This window comes from Schistocerca nitens, chromosome 4, assembly GCF_023898315.1.
Source record: "Schistocerca nitens isolate TAMUIC-IGC-003100 chromosome 4, iqSchNite1.1, whole genome shotgun sequence".
NCBI lineage: Eukaryota > Metazoa > Arthropoda > Insecta > Orthoptera > Acrididae > Schistocerca > Schistocerca nitens.
Window position 1 is genome coordinate 618,022,514 of NC_064617.1, and position 21,402 is coordinate 618,043,915.

Below are 21,402 nucleotides of genomic sequence, written 5' to 3' on the forward strand. Positions count from 1 at the left end.
ATTGTTTTCATTCTGGCGCGGCTTCACCTTCGCGGATACGATGTTTCATGCCTCCCTCAGCTGTAAGCCGCACTTTGATCTAGATTCTTACGTGTGTATATGATTTATCGCTGTTTTCATCGTAGTACCACGCTAGCCGTTGTTTACCCAAGTACCTATTTTATGGTCAGTGTATAATACTCGACATCATATAGCTTATAGTTCGTCTGAACACAAAACACAAACTCACATTCAAAGGACGATAAAGGACATACGTGCAAAATGATAAAATATTTTCATTTGTTCTGCTGTTGCTGTCGTTTAGATGTGATACAACATTTTTTGCATCTGTTGGAGTGTTGTTTCACTGACAATGTGATAAGTAATATTTATTTGTAACATCCTCGTATTTGATCAAGTAATAGTATCTTAACGTTATGTATCACTACTTTCGTTGCAGTTCATCAACCACGGCTCCACAGTTAAGTTTTGGAAATTTGTGGTAAGGTTCTTTGGGAACAAAGAGCTGACGTCATCGGTCCTTAGGCTTACACACTAATTACTCTGTCTTAAACTAACTTACGCTAAGAACAGCACACACACACACCCGTGCCCGAGGGAGGACTCCAACCTCCGACGGGGGGAGGGGGGTGGGAGCCGCGCGAACCGTGACAAGAAGCCCTAGACTGCACGGCTACCCCGCGCGGCACACTGTGAAGTGATGAAGCGCGAGTACAAACTGCTGTGATGTACGATGTGCGGTAATCCACAGTGAAAAACAGTGTTGATGGTGAGTCGCAAAAGAAATGCAACGCTCCAATTCAAATTCATCAGAAGCTGCCACTATAAATTACTGAAGACATGTTATTTTTCTACTTTTCACATTCAGGTCCATCTCCGACGTCAACTTCGACAGACAATGTTGGGTAATGTTCGAAACAAGACCTAAAAAGACCACATTGTTCTGTATCCAGAGGAAATGTGCTAAAAAATGAAAAAAGAAAGCTTTAACATAGTTGTACCAGGGAGGCACATTCTTTCTAGGACCTTCTTCCCTGATATTGAGACCATCGTTTGGAATTCTCAGATAAGAAGGAAAAAAGAGGGTCCTGATCTGTTTGATAAAATCGTTTGGTCTTGTACCACAGTGTTCTATGTGTGTTTCTTTTTTGCTGGTAAACATCACTGCTATTATTGAGTTTACTCTAATTCAAGTGCCACTGTCGAAAAAATATACAGTCATTTCCAAACGGTATAGTCCGATGATGTACGACGTAGAGTTTCAAATGGGCCCATGCTAAATTGATCTACGAATGGTAAACGTAATATGAGTGTGTCAGAGAACAATGCTGACTACCGTTGCCAAACGAACTGGTGTCTGAGAACACGTATTAATACTAACATACGCTTCGCTATTTTAGACGGGCGTTTGCTAAGTAATGCAACACACTTTTTTTTCTGAAAGCAGGTTGGTCTTTCTCAGGATACCAATACACCATATTATTCCCCAGACGTTCGGCTATATAACCCTATTCTTCCACATAAAATCCGCCCAATGCAACGGCCGTACGCTTCCTTGCTGGGAGGGCTCGTACGTCCGCATGCTACCACTCGAGTGGTCGACGCCGGAGACAATGTCTTGCATCACACCATCAATAACCTCCCAATCAAACGCGTACTGCTCCCGCAGGGTGCATTCATCGTTGGGCGAAACAGATGGAAGGCGAAAGGTACGAGATCCGGGCTGTAGAGTGAATTAGGAAGATCAGTCCAGTCAAGTTTTGTGAGCTCCTCTCGAGGGTGCAAATTTGTCAGGCGTCCCGTTGAGCGGTGAGGTCACTTATCCGTCGAATGAGGGTAACTGCACGTTCCAAGATTGAGGAGTCACAGCTTCGTGCAGGCGGCTAGCATGCGAAGGTCGGACAAGTTTGCGACACTACTTTTGTTCACTGCCAGGTCTCCGTAGATATTCTGCGTCTGTTTAACGTCTACGATGCCTCGGTTTTCCGCCAAAGGAATCTCAATGACAGCTCTCCTCTTGGACCGCACCTCCGTTACTGACGTCATTTTGAAGGCTACGTATAGAGCCGCCACCTATCTAAATCTCATGAAACTACAAGGGCTGAAGTGGGAATATTACACAGCGTCCCACTATACATTCCGCATTCTTCAGTCTAAACTGTCCAAGGAAAAGAAGTACTGCATTACTTCTTGAGCGTATCTCGTATATTCGCAATTAATTTCACATTCACAATCCAAAACGAAGCTTCTATCGACGTGAATCATCAAATGTCTTCCTGGAAGCGGACTGAGGAGTTGTCCAAAGGAAACATCTGCAATACTTGGTCAAAACATCTCGTCATATTACAGAATGAATCTGTGACATACAATATTAAGCATAACTGCCCGTAACGTCCTGAGAGAAATTGTAGAGCATTTTCTAAGACGTTTACGTAAGTGACAAACCTCACAATTTCATTGAGTTTAATTTACGACGGTAGTAACTATTTCACAGACTGTATGTTTAAAAGAAAGTCAGGTTCTTTTATTTTCTGGCCAGGATGTGCTCAAAGGTAGATATTCAATTGACGAACACATTGTACGTCAGCATAAACTGTTCTGACGCATTTTTTAATTGACTTTCGTAAAGTGAATAGTGTTATTTCTTTAGATCACATTTGAAGAAGTCTGTGATTTTTTAATGTTTCAGTTGTTTGTTGTCCCTTCCACCTTCTTCCTGTTCTCAGGTCAAACACATGGGCGAAATAAATGTCTTGTTGAAGAAGCCGGTGATTTGATCTACACTTCGTGCATTCATTTTAAACACAAAAGGGCAAGTATTAGAATAAAGACTGAATGTATTGAATATTTTAACGAGCAGTTTGAAGACGACGTAGCACTTCGTTATATTTTACGATTTTGTGTACATCGAACATCGAAATCTATAAGCAGCCGCTAAAAGGATTCGTTGAGGGGCTTGTAGCTTCACCTTAAAAATGTGTGATGTTACTTGCGTCTGTACTCCATAATCTTTCAAAATCTTTTACTTTAATACAATTTGCAATTTTGGTCTGTTACGCGAAAAAAATCTGAAAGCCTACGCTATAATTTCTTCAGGCTGGTTTACAGATCGGGTTTCATATCCACGCAGTCTGAGAGAGAGAGGATAATTACAATCTCAACTTTACATCATAGATAGATAGTGTAGGTACAGAGCTGTAAATAATTTTTGTATTTAATGACACACTTCATTTGTTAACTATCTGCCAAATCAAATGATTTCTTACCAACGATCCATTTACAACATGGTGCAGATAGATTCGGATTGCATTTCCGTTTTCTAATGCCATAGAGATTAGAAAACAGTGTAGAGCCGCATTCGAAGTCGTTGCGGTCGATAATTTCTATTGCATGTATCGCTTCATAATTTAAGACCCGAGGTCACTGTAAAACAATGACCACTATCAGCACCACGAAAAACATTTTATGCATCACTCACTACTATGTAACAAAGACCAGTACAATTCCGTAGATTACTGCTACATTCTCACCTTGCTGACAAACTACGCTTTATGGTACTAGTTGGGATCTGAAGCTAAAGCTTGTACAGGGGCTAAACCTGTTCCCTAAAATGTCAAAGACGGTATTTTTTATAGTGTAAAAGTCATCTGTCTCCGTCATTATTCCAATGCAAAGGGAATCCGAATGTTGTGAATAAACCAAAGAGATCAATGACAACTCTTTTCTGTGATCACATAACATACTTCAGACACACGGAAAAGAAAAAACGTTAAGTGACAAAATATGAGTTTCACAATCCTATCTGTATCCAAGCAAGGTGGAAGAAAGAGTTACACAAGAGGAAAACCTGCGTTCAAACCTACCTCTGACTCAGCCAGATCTTTAATCGGATCTTGCATTCCTCCCATTGTTATGTGAGAATGATCGTCAGTGGGACTGATCTGAAGTTATGACGCACTGCTTTTGAATTTAGACTTTAGATGGGCATTGGCTGCTGCGTGATTTGCCTCGTGTTGTTCTTACAGACGGCATTACGTCAAGGACATGACGTCAGAGAGTTGCGTGCAAGCCTATCTTATCTCCTCCACGAAACCACTCGACAGTCATATCGGTGCTACGTGACGAGGCTGTGTCTCTGCCCGGCTTTTTCGTTCATTCGCTTCGTACGGATTATCTCTTCTGCGAAGTTAATCTGGCCCACAGCTGCTACTACTACCCCAATCTACTAGATGTCTGTTATTACGCCAACTTTCTCGTATATTTTTGAGTTCCACTTACTAACTTAGTGTCAGGAAACACGTGGTTTACACACACAATTTTCAGCTTAAAAATTTCCTGATGTGCTGCCTTATTTTCCCTGTTTACTAACCTCTAGAATAATGTTACAACAAATTTTAATTGTGTGGCCGTCCAGAAAACGTCCATAATCTTGAATGTATGATATTTATACTGTAGAAAGCGGTTAACAACTTGGATGTAAGCAGTTGTGCCTCTAGGGTCACTACCGAATAAAAGTGTTTCCAGTAAAGTGAAAAATAGTGCTTATTTGTACTTGTTTTTCCAGTTCTCATGTAGTACGTGTCATGTTGCAAGAGCAGATTCTTTCTGAGACACTATGATCGACCTCATTTCAATTTTTCTGGCAGGAGAATTAATTTGAAGTCCGAACAGCTGGCTGTGTCTGGTGCAGAGTTACCTATTGGCGTGGGGTGTGGTGCGAAAAGTGGCAATTGACTCTGAATAAAGAAAAGTGTGAAGTTATTCATATGAGTACTAAAAGAAATACACTAAGTTTCGATTACGCTATAAGTCACACAAATGTGAAGGCTGTGTAAATTCTACTAAATACTTGGGGATTACAATTACGAATAACCTACACTGGAACGATCACATAGGTAATGTTGTGGGTAGAGCAAATCATGACTGTGATTCAATGGCAGAACTCTTAGAAGGTGCAACAGATCTACTAAAGAGACTGCTTACACCACACTTGACCGCCCTATTCTGGAGTATTGCTGTCCAGTGTGGGATCCGCATCAGGTGGGACTGACGGATAACATCGAAAAAGTTCAAAGAAAGGGAGATCATTTTGTATTATCTAGAAATAGGGGAGACAGTACCACAGACATGATACAGGATTGGAGTGGCAATCATTAAAACAAAGGCGTTTTTCGTTGCGACGGGATCACCAGTTTTCTCCTCCGATTGCGAAAACAAGATCAGTAACACTGCCTCTGAAAACATGTATTATACACAAGAAATATTTTATGATAATTTTGTAAGTATCGAAATGATTGCAAAAGGTTTTATACTTGGTTTTATACAGTTTTATTGAAATAGTTACTTTACGTAATTTCTTGGACAGAAAGTTCCAATAAGCAAATTCACACATTAAGAAGAATTGTTATTTACTTTACGTACTTTCAATGCAATCTACAATTCTCCACATTTACTTCAATTGTTGCACTTGAGTGACGATTTAAATTAAATTTGAAGGAAAACACTCAGTTGCGCAATAATATTTCACACCAATGGAGTCTCGGTTCCTTTCTCTTGAGTATAGGAAAGGATCCCTACTCGGAACAGTTTTGGGTAAATGAGTCGTTTTGCATTTAAATAACAATTAAATGATTGCCCGCATCTCGTGGTCGTGCGGTAGCGTTCTCGCTTCCCACGCCCGGGTTCCCGGGTTCGATTCCCGGCGGGGTCAGGGATTTTCTCTGCCTCGTGATGGCTGGGTGTTGTGTGCTGTCCTTAGGTTAGTTAGGTTTAAGTAGTTCTAAGTTCTAGGGGACTTATGACCACAGCAGTTGAGTCCCATAGTGCTCAGAGCCATTTGAACAATTAAATGATTACTGAATGAAAGACACAAAAACTAGTCAACCCAGCTCATATACAGAACTATGGACGATTAATTTTAAGTATTGTCATCGTGAGCACATTTGCTGGAGGTTTAGGTGCTTAGAAGACACGTACGGTTTTGCAGCGACGGAGATGATTACTTGTCTTCGTGGCGTCGAATTATGCGACTTATACCAGCGCAGTTACGAGTTGGGTTTTCCTGGGGACCTGCGTCGGTCTAACTAATGGATGGCTTAGACCTTTCCCATCCAGGAACCAACACTCGCTGCAGGCGTAATTTTGTATCTCCTCTAAAGCGCTGCAAGCATGTAGCTTAGCACTTCCGCTTCACTCACGTCTAAACATTTGTTAATTACATATAAACATTAAACTTCACATAGTCAAAGTCTCCTGCAGGCACTCTTATACACTACCTACTGTACAATTCTCATTCTTTGCTTCATTAACGCAAAATCTCTCGACTCTCAAAAGGTCGATAGTCTTACAGGTAGAGACAGCTTGAAGTTGGTTCATTCAACCCTCTTCCAGACACTTAATTGTTCAAAAATGGTTCAAATGGCTCTGAGCACTATGGGACTTAACATATAAGGTCATCAGTCCCCTAGAACTTAGAACTATTTCAACCTAACTAATCTGAGGACATCACACACATCCATGTCCGAGGCAGGATTCGAACCTGCAACCGTAGCGGTCGCGCGGTTCCAGACTGCAGCGCCTAGAACCGCTCGGTCACATCGGCCGGCTCACTTAATTGTGAATAGCAGAGTAATCACGTAGATGTAGATGTAGATGTAATTCTGTTAGTAGATGCAATTGTTCTAGGCATAGCCTTCATCTCAGCAGGAAAGGGAAGGGTAAACTGATTGGGCCAATGGAAGAAAATTTAGGGAGACAGATTGGGGAAGGGCACTATCGTGAGTGGAATACCAGTGGTTACAGAAACATGTTTTTTAGTATACGGTGGCTAGAAAGAAACTAAATTTTGAGGGATGTTAAGATTGAAACAAACGATAAGTAAACGAAACCACACACGCCAAAAAGAAAACGACGCACCTCGACGAAATTATGTAAATTTGTCATTTCTACAGGTATGGAAGGCGAATGCTAAATTGTAAGGTTTTGTGGCCGATCGATGAATGCGTGACACTGCGGCGCACTTTTACTGTGCAGATGGGAAGGATAGTAAACAGGGGCATGTCGATACAAGGGGGTAAACTCATTTCGTGCACCCAAACGGACAGTAATTATGCCTCGCAGACGAGCCTGTGACTAATTACGCAGATGTTAGCGTTTGAGAGAATATGTGTAGTTGGACTCAAAGAAACCGTTTGGAGTAATCGGCGAATCGCTCGACATTTAAATAGGAGCGATGCCCCTATTCGAAGTTGTTGCCAGGAATATGTGAATCATGGCCGGACACAGCGTCAACAAGGAATCGGCCGACTTGGACAGAGGAACGAACATAACAACAGAGCAGTTGTCAGAGATGCACTCAGAGCCCGGGATTCATCAATATCATCGATACAACGTGAAACTGATTCTTCAGTGAATTCAAGGACCACTAACAGCGGCTCATAGAAATGGGGCTGTGCTCACGGTGTCCCTTGCGCCGAGCCGGCCGCGGTGGTCTCGCGGTTCTAGGCGCGCAGTCCGGAACCGTGCGACTGCTACGGTCGCAGGTTCGAATCCTGCCTCGGGCATGGATGTGTGTGATGTCCTTAGGTTAGTTAGGTTTAAGTAGTTCTAGGTTCTAGGGGACTTATGACCACAGCAGTTGAGTCCCATAGTGCTCAGAGCCATTTGAACCATTTGAACCTTGCGCCGATTACCAATTGACCTCTGTACATAAGCAAGCCCGTTTGCAGTGGTTTAGGGTACATTCGGCCTGGAAAATCATGGACTGGTGTAGAACTGTCTTCAGTGATGAGTCTCACTTCGAATTGAGCCTCATGACAGGTCCGGAGAGGCCAAGGACAGTGATGGTATACCATCCAGATTGTCGCCCGCCATGTGTCCCAACATCCATGAATGATGATCTGGAATGCCATTTCGATTCATAGCAGGACCACTTTGTTTGTCATCCTAGGCACCATAACAGTGCAGCGGTACGTCGAAGATATTCTACCCTCACTGTTTTGACCTTAATGGCAAGTCATCCTGGGCTTTCATTTCAGCAGGGCAATGCCCGCCCACACACGGCGACTGTTTCTACTGCTTATCTTCGTGCTTGACAAACCCTACCTTGGCCTACAAAGTCACCGGATCTCTCCCCGGTTGAGATCGTTTGGAGCGTTATGGACAGGGCCATTCAACCAGCTTGTGATTCTGACTATCTAATACGGAAATTAGACAGAATTTGGCACTATGTCCCTCAGGAGGACATCCAACTGTACCAGTCAGTGCCAAGTCGAACAACAGTTTGCATATGGGTGGACCAACACGTTACTGACGTGCCCAATTTGTGAAGCTCTTTTTCTCTAATAAATCAACCAATTTTTCTGAAATTGTAATCATTTCTTTGTCTGTACATCTACATCAAATCTTCTGATTACCTTCACATTCGGAAAATTCCTTCGTGGTACGTCATTTTTTTTTATCTTAGAGTGTATTTGTGGCAGACTGCATCCGCACGAACAATCGTTAGTTAAAAAGTTTCAGAAATCAGCAGAAATTTTATTTCCATGCAGTTTGATCTCAGTGCGAAACGCTAGTTGTATTTAGTGCATCAAAATAGGACTGAGAAGTAAAATTAATTGCAGATCTGCATTGATGAATGAGAATCGTCAAATCTAACTAACATAATCTGGCTCACTGAACATCATATGAGCACTGGTACAGATGTGTTAAGCGTTGCAGGATTTAGATTAACATTTCGCGTTTGTCGACCAAAATTTGTGACGGTACAGGCCGTCACGTCTGCGAACCACTTTGAAAACCCGCCTATTATCTTCGATGCAGTGTTGAAGTCGGACGCAGCTGACGAGAGGGCGCTTCATGGCACCTTTCGGCGGTGCTGCTTTCCCTGGCGGTCTCATTTCTGTCGAGCGGCAAACAGGCAAACATGTGATGGATAACACGCGCTGCACGGGCGCAGTTCGCTACGTGTCTCTGCCCAGCGGCAAGTGGGACCCATCAACAGATTGTCCAACAGGCATATGATCTCCAGCCGTGGTTTCATCTACTGGGTTTCAAGTGCGTTGAATTTTTGGCTCACAGGAAACATGTTGCGTGCTGTGATGTTCTGGACTACGAACGTGCGACGAACTTTACTTTTGCCAAGTTGAAAAGGTGATGGAGTTTGCTACGAACGCTCCATCAATTATTAATTGAAAGTGAGGAATTCTTTGTTAACTTATGTGGCCTGTTGAATGGCCGTTGCTGTGGGTTATTTTCAAAACGACTGATTTCTGGTTACTATTTTGCGCCCCTTGTTTGACTACTGTGGGTCCCAATCAGACTGAAGCGTTCCCTTACTTCTCAGGTGGTTAACTTTTGAAGCTGTTTTTGTGTAATTGCCAGACCGAATTGGAACTGTACGTGAATCTTTTAATATTGATGTCGTCTTAAAAGGGAATGTAGATGATTATCTAAGCTTATGATTTCAATACTGTTCCTTCTAATCCTGATTATTGTCACAAAAATTAATCACCGATAAGATAGTGATGTCTTTTTTTTAAACGTTGTATGTTGGGGTTGTTATACATTGCAATAAAATTGCAAGTCTAACTGTGGCTTCCTCTCTTTGTTGAATTTTGTTTCAAGAGCGTGCTTTTGTGAGGAAAAAACACCTTTTTTAATGATCTCGCACATACCTCTCAATTCGGCATCATCACTCCCATTTACCGTCAAAGGAATGAAGGTAGGAGGAGTTGCCACATTGATCATCAACTGTCATAAATTTAAGATCATCGACATTACTAAATTCTGCCTAGAGTACCAAATGAAAGCATTCGCAACAGAAGTAGAATTTCCTATAAAATACTTCATAAAAGTAAATGTAAACTGAGCACCTGCTGGTAACATTAATCAGTTCATAAATCACCTTGAATCTTTGCTGGCCCATTTAATAGCAAAAAAGCAAACAAAGAAAAAGTGATTGTTGGTGATTTTAATGCAGATTTCCTAAAAATTCTTCCAGTAAGAATTTACTACATTCGGTAACACTGTCGTTCAACTTTATTCCTACTGTAAACTTCCCAGTTAAGATACCTAATGGCCAATAAACAGTGACTAATAATGCCTTTGTAGAAAGGTCTAATGAGCAAAAAATAGTCAAAGGCGCCTCAGACCATGACATGAAACTCCTTTTGTTAAATGTTAATGTTTAACAGGGAATAAAATATACTAAATCCGTATTCAAGAGGATGTTCTGTAGGCCAAACATTGATTATTTTAATGCACTCCTTCAAGAAATTACCTGAAATGATGTATACAATGCTAATGGCCTGAATGAAAGTTACAATAATTTATTAATAAACTACTTACTTCATTTGAATACCGTTTTACCGTAAAACTAACTGAGATTGGACCGAAGCCAACAAAGAAGGCATGGGTTACTTAAGGAGTAAAGACACCATGTAAAACAAAAAGGAAACTGTATCTGTCAGCCAGAAACATGGCTGATTTTGATGCTGTAACTCATTATAAGGCATACGACAACATATTAAAGTTAATAACAAAGTTCGGTTAATCAAAGCAAATACACTACGAGGAAAAGATAATCGCAGCAGACCACAAAATCAACATGGGACATAGTAAAGGAGGAGAATCAGACATGAAGTGGAGCAGATAGGATTACGATTATATGATGCATTGGTAACAGATGTGTGCAGAGTTGCAAAACGTTTTAACAAGCATTTCATAACTGTTATTGAAAATATGGGGTTGTCAGGTTCAGTAGATGCTGCCATGGAATATCTCAGGCAAGTTGGTACAAATAACTTCGGTGATATGAATATGACCTTCACTGCAGCAGAACTCATTAAAATCAAAAAAATCTAGTGATTACGATAAAATATCAGTAAAGTTAATTAAAGAGTGTGCTACTGAATTTGGTAGCATATCCAGTTACCTTCACCAGTGGAACATTACCTGAATGGTGGAAAAAAATATGCTGACGTTACTCCTTTGTTTAGTACGTTAACTGCCGTGTGGTCACCAGCGGTGAAACATCCCTAGCGTGCAGTTTTTAACGTGTCCAAAAAGGAGGTAAGAAATACCGTAAAATTTCTGTCCGATTTCTCTTTTGCCTGAACATTCGAAAATTTCAGAAAACTGCAATATACTGTCGGTTTCCCAATCATCTTACAACAAACAATATACTGTATATATGAAGATGGTATCTGTTCTTTCGAACATGTCCGAAAGAACAGGTACCATCTTTATATATATATATATATATATATATATATATATATATATATATATATATATATATATATATATATATATGAAGGGGTCGGAGAGATATAGTCATAAGCCACATCGAACTAGTTTTGAGATACAGCGAGTTTAAAGTTCCACGGACGTCTGAAAATGTTTAATACAAAATAGAAACTTTATTTCTACTGCAAACACTTGCTTAATACTTGCGAGGCATGTTGTTAAATAGTCAACTCTCTGCATGCTATAAAATATTAATTTTAGTATGATTCTAATTAAGATGTAGTCAATGGTGGCTTATGACTATATCTCCCAAACAATTGTTTAAAACATAAAGTACGAATTTGTAAGGATTTATTTTAACTACTCTTACACAGCAAGCAGAATATATAATTTTTACACCTTAATATATACAGATCAGGTATCTGAGATGTATAAATTACTTTTTCATTGATACAGTTACATCAAGGAAGTTCCTCTACCTCATCATTGTACACATTATTTCCAGTACATGACCGAAAGAAATCTTTATTTGCTTCAGGTATGTATGGCATAAGAGACAGTACATCATAAATTTTTTTCTGGTTAATTGGTAGTGGCTTTCTGTACTTTATTGGCAGCTGATATGGATTTGGTTCGACTAGCCTTCCTTTCTTTTTGACATGAATATCCACTGACATGTAAGCTCCTATGTCTGAATAAGAGTGCTTTACACTTAGCTTGAAGGGATCTTCAGACTCAAACTTAAATTGAGTAGCTTCACTGAAATGGTGGGGATCTCCAGACGTGGATTCTGTACGCTTTGAGATCAATGTCTTCAGGCTTTCCAAACTTCTGAAGTCTTCTCTTTCCATTTTAGTTACAATGAAATGTTTTGGACTCGCACATTTTATTACTTCTGCCCATTCATCTGGAGTGTACACTATTGGACGTCTGTTTCTTGCATACCGTTCAATGCGACCAAAATCACGATTGCAAGGTAGCATGGTGCGACCTACCACAGGGAAGTAATGCTGGACAGAATCAAATCTTTTGGTAGCAACAAGGGACCTTTCCAAAGCAATAATAGTCCAATTCTTTGTCTGACCCTTGCAGTTATCTGTGATTATGTGGAGATGTTTTGTCTGAGGATTAGTTATCTCCAAGTACTTCAATAAGCAGCTCCCAACCTCATCTGAACCCCGTCCTCCATCTTCCTCGCTCCACAGAAACATATAACCCTTATTTGATCCACAGTCATGGATACCATATGTCCATATTTTCCTCTTGTAAAATGCTGGACCAACTGTTAGTTTAGGTGTGGGGAACGTTTGCTGCATATCCATTGCTATCACATGATGCTCTTTCGAATTTTCTTTAGCCGGAGCAGTTAAAGACGCAATCATATTTTGTCCTCTGTCAGCTTTTTTGAGATGCAGTTCATATTGTTGTTTCTTTTCTGTGACTTCTTCTGCACATAATTCTGGGTTATTTATTGCAATTAGAAATCCATCACATTTTGAACAGGTGTCTCTTTTTGGTAATTTGAAGCCTATGTTAAATTCAGATACGAAAATTTCTCTGAATTTACTTTCAGATACTGCAGGAACCTGCTTTTCCTTGCAGTATTCTGAGTATTTATCTCGAAATAAGGAAGCAGTTGTGAGATCACAATCCAAATACACTTTATTGGGGTTATGTTGCCTACTGTAATGACATATTTCGGTATGGCGTTGAGAAATTCTCTAACACTTTGTACCGCTTCGTCTTGAAATTTATGTGGGTAGTTTCCATGTTTTCCTGAAAGAAAAAAAAAAGATGAGCTTACATCCTCTTCCTAATAGAAATATTTGTATAGTACTCAGTTTGAGTACATCCCTAACTTATAGCACAGAGTAACATACATACCTCTTCCATCTTCTTTTGGCACTGCAAATCCCTGCTTCATTTGATGTTGCAAATTCCTCACTCTTCATGCATGTATCTGTAAGCCATGAACCCTTAGGGAAGCTTCCTTGCAGATCATGACTTCTATTCCGCATACCCTCACATTATAAGAAAATGTAACATCCCTGGATGATATTTTCTTGGAAGCCATTTTTGGATAGCTCTGAAAGAAATTATGACAAATATAACAAAATGAAATAAATAGGCAAAATATTAAACCAGTTTTATTTAAATAGTGAACAAACCTCCGCTTTTTCGGTTTCATTTTCATACAGCTCATCAGGTAAGTATTCTGGGCATTAAAGTTTCCTATGTCCCAAAATGAATGAAAAATGTTTTCTTCCTCTCCAAGCAGTTTTGTGAAGCATTTATTTAAACAAGTACAGGGACTTCCTATAGTAGCAGCCTGAACAGTCTTGTGGGTTTTTAAAGACTTATACTGCTAACCAGCATTTCGTCGACGTTTTGCTTTATTTTTCTTCCACTGATCAATATTTCGCTTTCTTTTCCGTGAAGGCTTTGGTTTTTCGGGTGATTCTTCATTTATTCTACTTATTTCAAGCTATAATATGAAGAGCAAAATAGTCTAAGAATTTGTGTGAGATATAGTCATAAGCCACACAAAACATTAAATTTCGCTAAAATCACATTAATGAGAAAATATTTTTTACACATCTTTTGCCTTTGAAACTACATTATTGCACCATTAAGCAGTAATATAAATGTGCCCATCAAGTTGCATCATTAACACACAGGATGGCTGTCAAATGCGTTGGCAATGTTGAGAGAAACAGTCACAAGCCACAGAAAATTAATCGCCAGAAATAAACCGTTTTATATACTTACCGAAACATCATCTGAGCTGGATCTGCTGGTCGATGGATGCCAAGATTCATCACTGACAGGATCCAAAGTGTAAAGCTCTTTACTTCCACTACTGTCTGTGTCAAATATGCGTTGAAGACCCGAAGACGCTTCAGACGTTCCTGACCCACCTGTCATCTTGCCGTGGCTTGTGACTATGTATCTTCTGAAACTACTACCAGATGGCACATCATAGAACTGCACTCCATCATAGCCTGCCATCTGTTGCAGTAAAATGGAACTTTTTCAACACATTGTGAAGAAGACATTGTTAAGAATGCCGCAACATGAAAACTCAATTTCGTGAAAGTTGTGGCTTATGACTATATCTCTCCGAGCCCTTCATATATATATATATATATATATATATATATATATATATATATATATATATATATAAGGCTCACCAGCCATTTGACCATCTTCTCCTGTGCGGATGCACCAACATTGCCCGCACTCTTACGGGAATCGGCAGTAAAGCAGCGAGTAATGAGTATAATGGGCAGGGGCACTACGAATATAGTTCGGGACAATAAGTTGAGAATGTGGGTCTCACGGGAGGCGTGCCAAAGATAAGTCCCTGCAGTCGCACTATCCACTGTGTTCTCGGTGGCTCAGACGGATAGAGCGTCTGCCATGTAAGAAGGAGATCGCGGGTTCGAGTTCCGGTGCTGGCACATATTATCAACTGTCTCCGTCGACTTATATCAACGCCTGTATGCAGCTACGGGTACTCATTTCATTGTAATTTCAAATTATATATTGTCACAATACGGATATACACTGCTGGCCACCGTAAATGCAACACCAAGAAAGACAAGAGGTAGCACAACAAAATTTATTTTGTAGATAACACGTTGACCAAGTATCAAATGATTACGTTTACAGACGTCTGTGACATGTGGTTCCTGCCAGAATCAGTAGCCAGAGTAGCCGCCATTGTTGGAGATCACCGCTGCCACACGTCTCGGCATTGAGTCAAAGAGACGTTGGATGTGTTCCTGGGGTACAGCAGCCCAAGCAGCTTCCACACGTTGCCAAAGATCATCTGGTGTGGCAGCTGGGGATGTAATCTGGGTCACTCGTTGAGCAACCATGGACCACATCTTTTCTATCGGCGAAAGATCCGGAGAGCGAGCCGGCCAGGGAAGCAATTAAATCTGGTTATTGACGAAGAACCTTTGGACAATGTGTGCCACGTGTGGTCGCGCATTATCCTGTTGAAATATGGCTGTGGCCGAGCCCTGAAGGTAAGGAAGGACAACTGGCTCCAGCACCTCGGATATGTAGCGTCGGCTATTTAAAGTACCGGCAATGCGTACTAGAGGCGTGCGAGAGTAATATCCAATACCGCCCCACACCATAATACCCGGTGCAAGACCAGTGTGGCGGTGCATAATGCAGTTGTCCAGCATCCTCTCTCCACGGTGTCTCCACACTCGAATCCGACCATCGTGGTGCTGCAGACAGAAGCGTGCCTCGTCAGTAAAGACAACGTCATTCCATTCTGCCGTCCAAATCCGTCTGTCATCACACCATTGGCGACGGAGAAGTCTGTGGTTCTGCGTCAATGGTAGACGAAGCAATGGACGTCTTGCGGACAGACCACTTTGCTGTAAACGGCGTCGAATGGTACGCGCAGACACTGGATGGTGCGTTACAGACGCAGTGTGCTGTGCTATGGTTCGGGATGTCACTGAGCGATCCGTCACTGCCATGCGCACAATTTGCCTATCAGCACGTGCAGTGGTGCACCGAGGTGAATGCGATCGACCACGTCGGTCCGTCGTACCCTCCTGCATCCAACGGTCACATATCCGCATTACAGTTGTTTGGTTTCGTCCAACACGACTAGCGATTTCTCTGTATGATAATCCACAATCTCGGTAAGCCACTATCCTTCCTCTGTCGAACTCGGATACTTGATCAAAAGATGTTCGCTGTTGTCTACGAGGCATAACTGATCGTCTTGTGAAACAACCACAAGGTAAACACACGTGCCGATCGTACACTCGTCGAAATCGTCAAGCCTTAAATGGCGCTATCAGGTGGCGCCACAGGCGCGCGTGATGTGCGTCTGCGCTGAAATTCTAATCAGTTGCATATCTCATCGCTGCAAACCCATAGTGTAAATTTCACTTGATTCGGATGCTTCCTTCAGGGTGTTGCATTTACGGTGGCCAGCAGTGTATATATAGGCCTCTGATACTGAAAGGGCTGTCTGTACATGCTGCGAGAATGCACTTAATTCATCATACAGCAAATTAAGGGCTTCCGGCATATAGGGTGTTAAAAAATTCTGTGCCCGGACTAACAGCGATGATACAGGAGACAAAAACAAATGTACTCTGTCAAGCAACCATGTGTCGGAAACCCATATTGTGTGGGTACTGAGCATGTGGAGGTAATACAACGAATGGAGAAGAAAAGAGTCGTTCTGTCTAATGTTGTTACAACAAATTCGAGTTTGAGATGTGTAGTATGCCCTGATGTCATGCTCTTTGACACTGAGTCAGCAAACAGCGGGCAGTAATAGCGCCTTCATGACAGCTGCAGTGTCAAGATGGAACATTACACACGGGCAGAACGGCGAGATATTCACTTTGTCTACGTTGCGATTGAAGGCAGTAATCGAAGAGCTCAGCGACTGTACCGCGAAAGTTTCACTGCACGCAAGTGTCCACATTATCTCACATTTACTGCAGTCCCAGCTCGAACGAGAAATACTGGCACGTTGAAGGTAAGCAGGGATAATGCTGGCAGACCACGGACGGTGCGTACACCTAACGTTGAATAAGGACTGTTACACTTTAAGGACAATCTAAACAAGTACGCGAATAACTGCTACTGTTCTCGGTATTCACCGTAGTTTAGTATGGGCTTGTTGCTTGAACAGACGCTTCATCCTTTTCTTCTTATGAAAATACAGACCATGGGACCAGGTTATTATCCACCTTATCTTCAATACGTACGCTGGTTCCTGCAACAGGCTAGTGAACACTCTCATTTACCTAAATTGTTATGTTTACAGTTGAGGCTGAATTTACTTGAGAAGGCATTTAAAATAGTCACAAGTTGCATGGACTGTCAAATGAAAACCCACGTATTAATCTTGTGCCAGGTCATCAGAGACGTTTTGCAGAAAATATGTGGGCCAGTGTCGTGGCCGAGTACTTACTTGGGCCTTACGTGTGGCTTGTTCGGCTCAGATGTCCAATGTTTGAGTGTTCTTTGGAGTTCAACTGTGGACTTTGGGAGGTACCCCAGATGTCAGGAGGATAGTGATATTTCAGCTTGATGCGGCCTCGGCGCACTTTGCAGAGCCAATCCGAGCAGTAATAACCAGTAACGTCCACAACGTGGCCGGCCGCGGTGGCCGAGTTGTTCTAGGCGCTTCAGTCCGGAACTGCGCGACTGCTACGGTCGCAGGTTCTAATCCTGCCTCGGGCACGGATGTGTGTGATGTCCTTAGCTTAGTTAGGTTTAAGTAGTTCTAAGTTCTAGGGGACTGATGACCTCAGATGTTAAGTCCCATAGTGCTCCGAGCCATTTGAACCACAACCTGTGATTCGGCCACTGAGGACTTGTACATTGGCCTGCATGATCCCCTGACCTCGCCCCATAAGACTTCCTTCTACGTCTGTTGTCTCGAAGGCAGAATTTGTTGCAAGAATTCTAGCAGCAGCCACACAAATACAGAATACACCATGCATTTTCCAGCGAACACAGGACACCCTAGTACGTCGATACCGGCTTTGTGTTGAGGTTGGCGGTGCTCATTTGGAACATTTATTGTAATGAAATAGTGATAAGAACAATAAAACAATGAAAAACTTTTAACATCGTTTTATTCTGAATCACAATAGTCTTCTGCATACTCTACTGGAATAATATCCGTTGTCAACACATAGTTGCTTTACGAAATAAAATATTTTTTTTGTTTCCGTCATCACCAGTATTAGACTGGGAACTGAACTTTTGATCTGTATTTTGTGATCTGTAAAATCACAATACCCTTTCAAATAAATTAGAATATTACGAGGTAACAGGAAATGCAACTAAATGGTTCAAATTCCATATCTCTGAGAGGAAACAAAGCGTGTCATTAGAAAAGAGACATGTATAAAGCTATCAGAGATCATCCAACTGGGAACTAATTACATGTGATATACCGCAAGTTTCCATTCTGAGAACACTTAGTTTTTCTTGCGTATATGATTGCATTAAAAGCCAAATCACGTATAATCTTAGACTGATCGGTTGATGAAATTTTCATGAAAATTAGTAAATGATTCCTAGAGAGTTCTTTGTCATTAAACTTTGAAAAACACACTATACGCAATTTAGAACTCGTAAGAGTTTTCTCACCAGTATACAAATACGACGACAAATAGAAGTTGACTGTGGCAGTCTTGGGATTACAGCTTGTTAATGAAAACTGGTAGGAGCTTACTACAGAAATTCTGAGGCGCCCAAACAAATATTTATTTTTACTGCGAATGTTGTCGGTATAGGTGATATAAAAATAAAGGGGCTAGCACACTATGCTTACTTTCATTCCATGTCATACGGTATTATTTTTTTTAGTAACTCAACAAGCGAAGCTAACGTTTTCCGCGTCCAAAAACGTGTAATAGGAAGTATTTACGGTGAAAGCTCGTGAAAATATTGCAGAAGCCTGTTTAGGGAACTAGGGATACTACATACTGCTTTGCAACATATTTATTAATCAATGAAAACTTCCATTAACATGCATCTTTTTTTTAAATAAACAGCTGACTTCATTGAATCGATACTAGATGTAAGAATGATCTCCAAAAGATTTAAAGTCGCTTACTTTGGTTTAGAAAGGTGTCCACTACTCACGAACACACATTTCCAATAGCTTACAAGTAGCCATAAAAAGTTTAACTACTGATAAAGTTCAGTTTTAGAGGAGCCAAGGGAGTTCTCCATTGACGACTTTCTACGTAGAACCAACTGATGTTGTTCCCAGATGATCACACGTGGCAAAGGCTAGAACGTTTTATTTCACTTTTGACTTGAGCGTAGCTGCTCTAAATTCTGACCATTGCTTTTTAGCAGTGTAATTTTACGATTTATCAAAATTTCATTCTTATGAAGACCCGCCGGGTATGTGTCGAAACCTAGGTTAATGTGCCTACCAGTTATATGAAAAAGGTTGGCTGTATAATCCTATGTTGAAACTAGTATACGGTTCCTGAGTAGCAGCCATATTGAAAACCGTTTGTCTTGCTGGAAAGTCAGCAGGAGGCATCTCCTGAACATGGGTGATTTTGTACGGATTGAAATACAGGTTGTTTCGTAGGATTTTGTGTACCATCCTCGCAGGCTTGTCCAACGTGCGGGCAATTCCTCGTGCTCTGCATGTTTGTGCATCACCTCTCGATCACTCTTGCAGTGTTGTATCCACATCTTCGAAGATGTCAGACCAACTCTTCCCTCTGCCACATCGTACTTCAAAAGAACCTGCCTTTTCGAATTTTGCAATCATTTTCCGTAGGCGCATAAGATGTATTGGACCAACGCCTATTTTCATACCCTTATATGCCCGAAACTTCTGCAGGGCTAACGGCGTACAGTCGCCGTTCTTGTAAAACTGGGGAACAACCGTGAGCCGCGCGACTGTTCAAATGGTTCAAATGGCTCTGAGCACTATGGGACTCAACTGCTGAGGTCATTAGTCCCCTAGAACTTAGAACTAGTTAAACCTAACTAACCTAAGGACATCACAAACATCCATGCCCGAGGCAGGATTCGAACCTGCGACCGTAGCGGTCTTGCGGTTCCAGACTGCAGCGCCTTTAACCGCACGGCCACTTCGACCGACCCGCGACTGTTGGTGTGCATATTATAGTACCATCTGTTGGTCAAATTTATAGTATTTTTTTTGTTCCATGACGTTTCCCCTGCGTCAGCAAAACGCCGTGCAAATTTAACGTCATTCTGAGCAACTGTTCCCTTTCTAATGCGTTTAGAAACTGGAACTTTAATTACGGACGCCCTGTAAATATAACCTAATCTAATCTATAATAAAGGTGATTGTAGCTTAACGACTGAAATGATAGTTTACTGGTTCTAGCTCTGTAGTCCCATATTTCATTATTTTTCTTTTCATTCTTCTTACCATGTTTGTTTGACAGATGTCAAACGGTATATTTATCCTTAGTGGAACGAATAACTCCAGTAATATTGGAATAGAAACCGAGAAGACATGAATATTATGGTCAGAAGCACTACATGATCAACTGTTCAGAATGCAATTATTGCATTATTAGAGAACTATATTGGAAAATACGATATGTGACGATCAAACAGTTCACAGAATTTTCAACTTGTCACTACGTTCCGATCATGTTCAAAATTTTGTAGGTGCTGCAGTTGCTGGCATGCAGGAACAAGTAAACCACTTACAGTTCTCTGTTCAATAGGTGGTCGCCGGAATGTGGACTCTCGGTTGGTTTTCTTCCTATTAATACTGTCTTGAGCTATGTGTCGGTATAGATACATAGTTTTTTGACATGCATAATCTTCATAAAATAAGAGACAGAGTTCTGCAAAGTAAGAACAAAATATTCCATTTCCATCACTCAAACTCAGGAAGGGACAGCCACAAATAAGTGACTTTCGCTCAATGAACACTTTACAATGTGTCGCCGTCCTCCAAGTTATTCTCACAACAGCAGTCCAGAGTGCCTTGAACTAAAACGCAACATTGTTGCACAAACTGGAGAAGTTTTGTGACGACATTAAGATATACTGGCACCAAAGGTCGTATATTTCTGGGCTGCGGCATTGACCGTCAAAGCAACGTATACTTCGGAATTGTGCTCTGAACCGCTGACGTGGTCGAAATTTGATCACAGTTGTTAGCGGAAATTTGCCTGTTTACAGTATCGAAGCATATTGTTTGAGATTACTGTCACGTATCGTTACGCTGTATTGATTTATTTTTACCACCACTTCTTGGTTAATTTTATTCGGAGTGTACTAGGCACATTTGCTAGGAGAAAACTTGGCGTTTTTCGCACTGACAAGCTGTTCTCCATGTGTGATTTCCAGTCCTCTTTGTTGGCAGAAGGCGGTCAGTAATTCTTATTAGCAAGGCCGACGGTCCCCTGTGAGTTGGGCGGTCTTTATGGAAGTAAGGCTGTGGCGTGCTTCGTGCTTTTGTCGGCAGAGCCGGTTCGTCTGCTAGCCCTGAGCGGAAGGCTCCATGCGCCTCTGCCATCTCCAGAGAATAATTGAGCACGACGTTTCTCCGTGTTCTGTTCAGACTTCAAAGGACGAGACACCGAGATGCAGCCCAACCAGCGTGGGAAGGTTCGTTGCTTTCGCTCAAAATTC

The 21,402-nt window shown here is 41.4% G+C and overlaps 1 protein-coding gene and 1 long non-coding RNA gene across 2 annotated transcripts in view; one reads left to right on the plus strand and one right to left on the minus strand.

The window, feature by feature from the left end:
• LOC126251401 (probable chitinase 10) overlaps positions 1-21,402 on the plus strand; it is a 406,321-nt gene that overhangs the window by 356,108 nt on the left and 28,811 nt on the right. The gene's annotated exons all lie outside the window — the stretch shown is intronic.
• On the minus strand, positions 12,915-13,731 carry LOC126251402 (uncharacterized). The gene is made up of 3 exons (XR_007545729.1): positions 13,416-13,731; positions 13,132-13,333; positions 12,915-13,023 (listed from the first exon to the last, which is right to left on the minus strand). It is a non-coding gene; the product is annotated as an uncharacterized LOC126251402 (long non-coding RNA).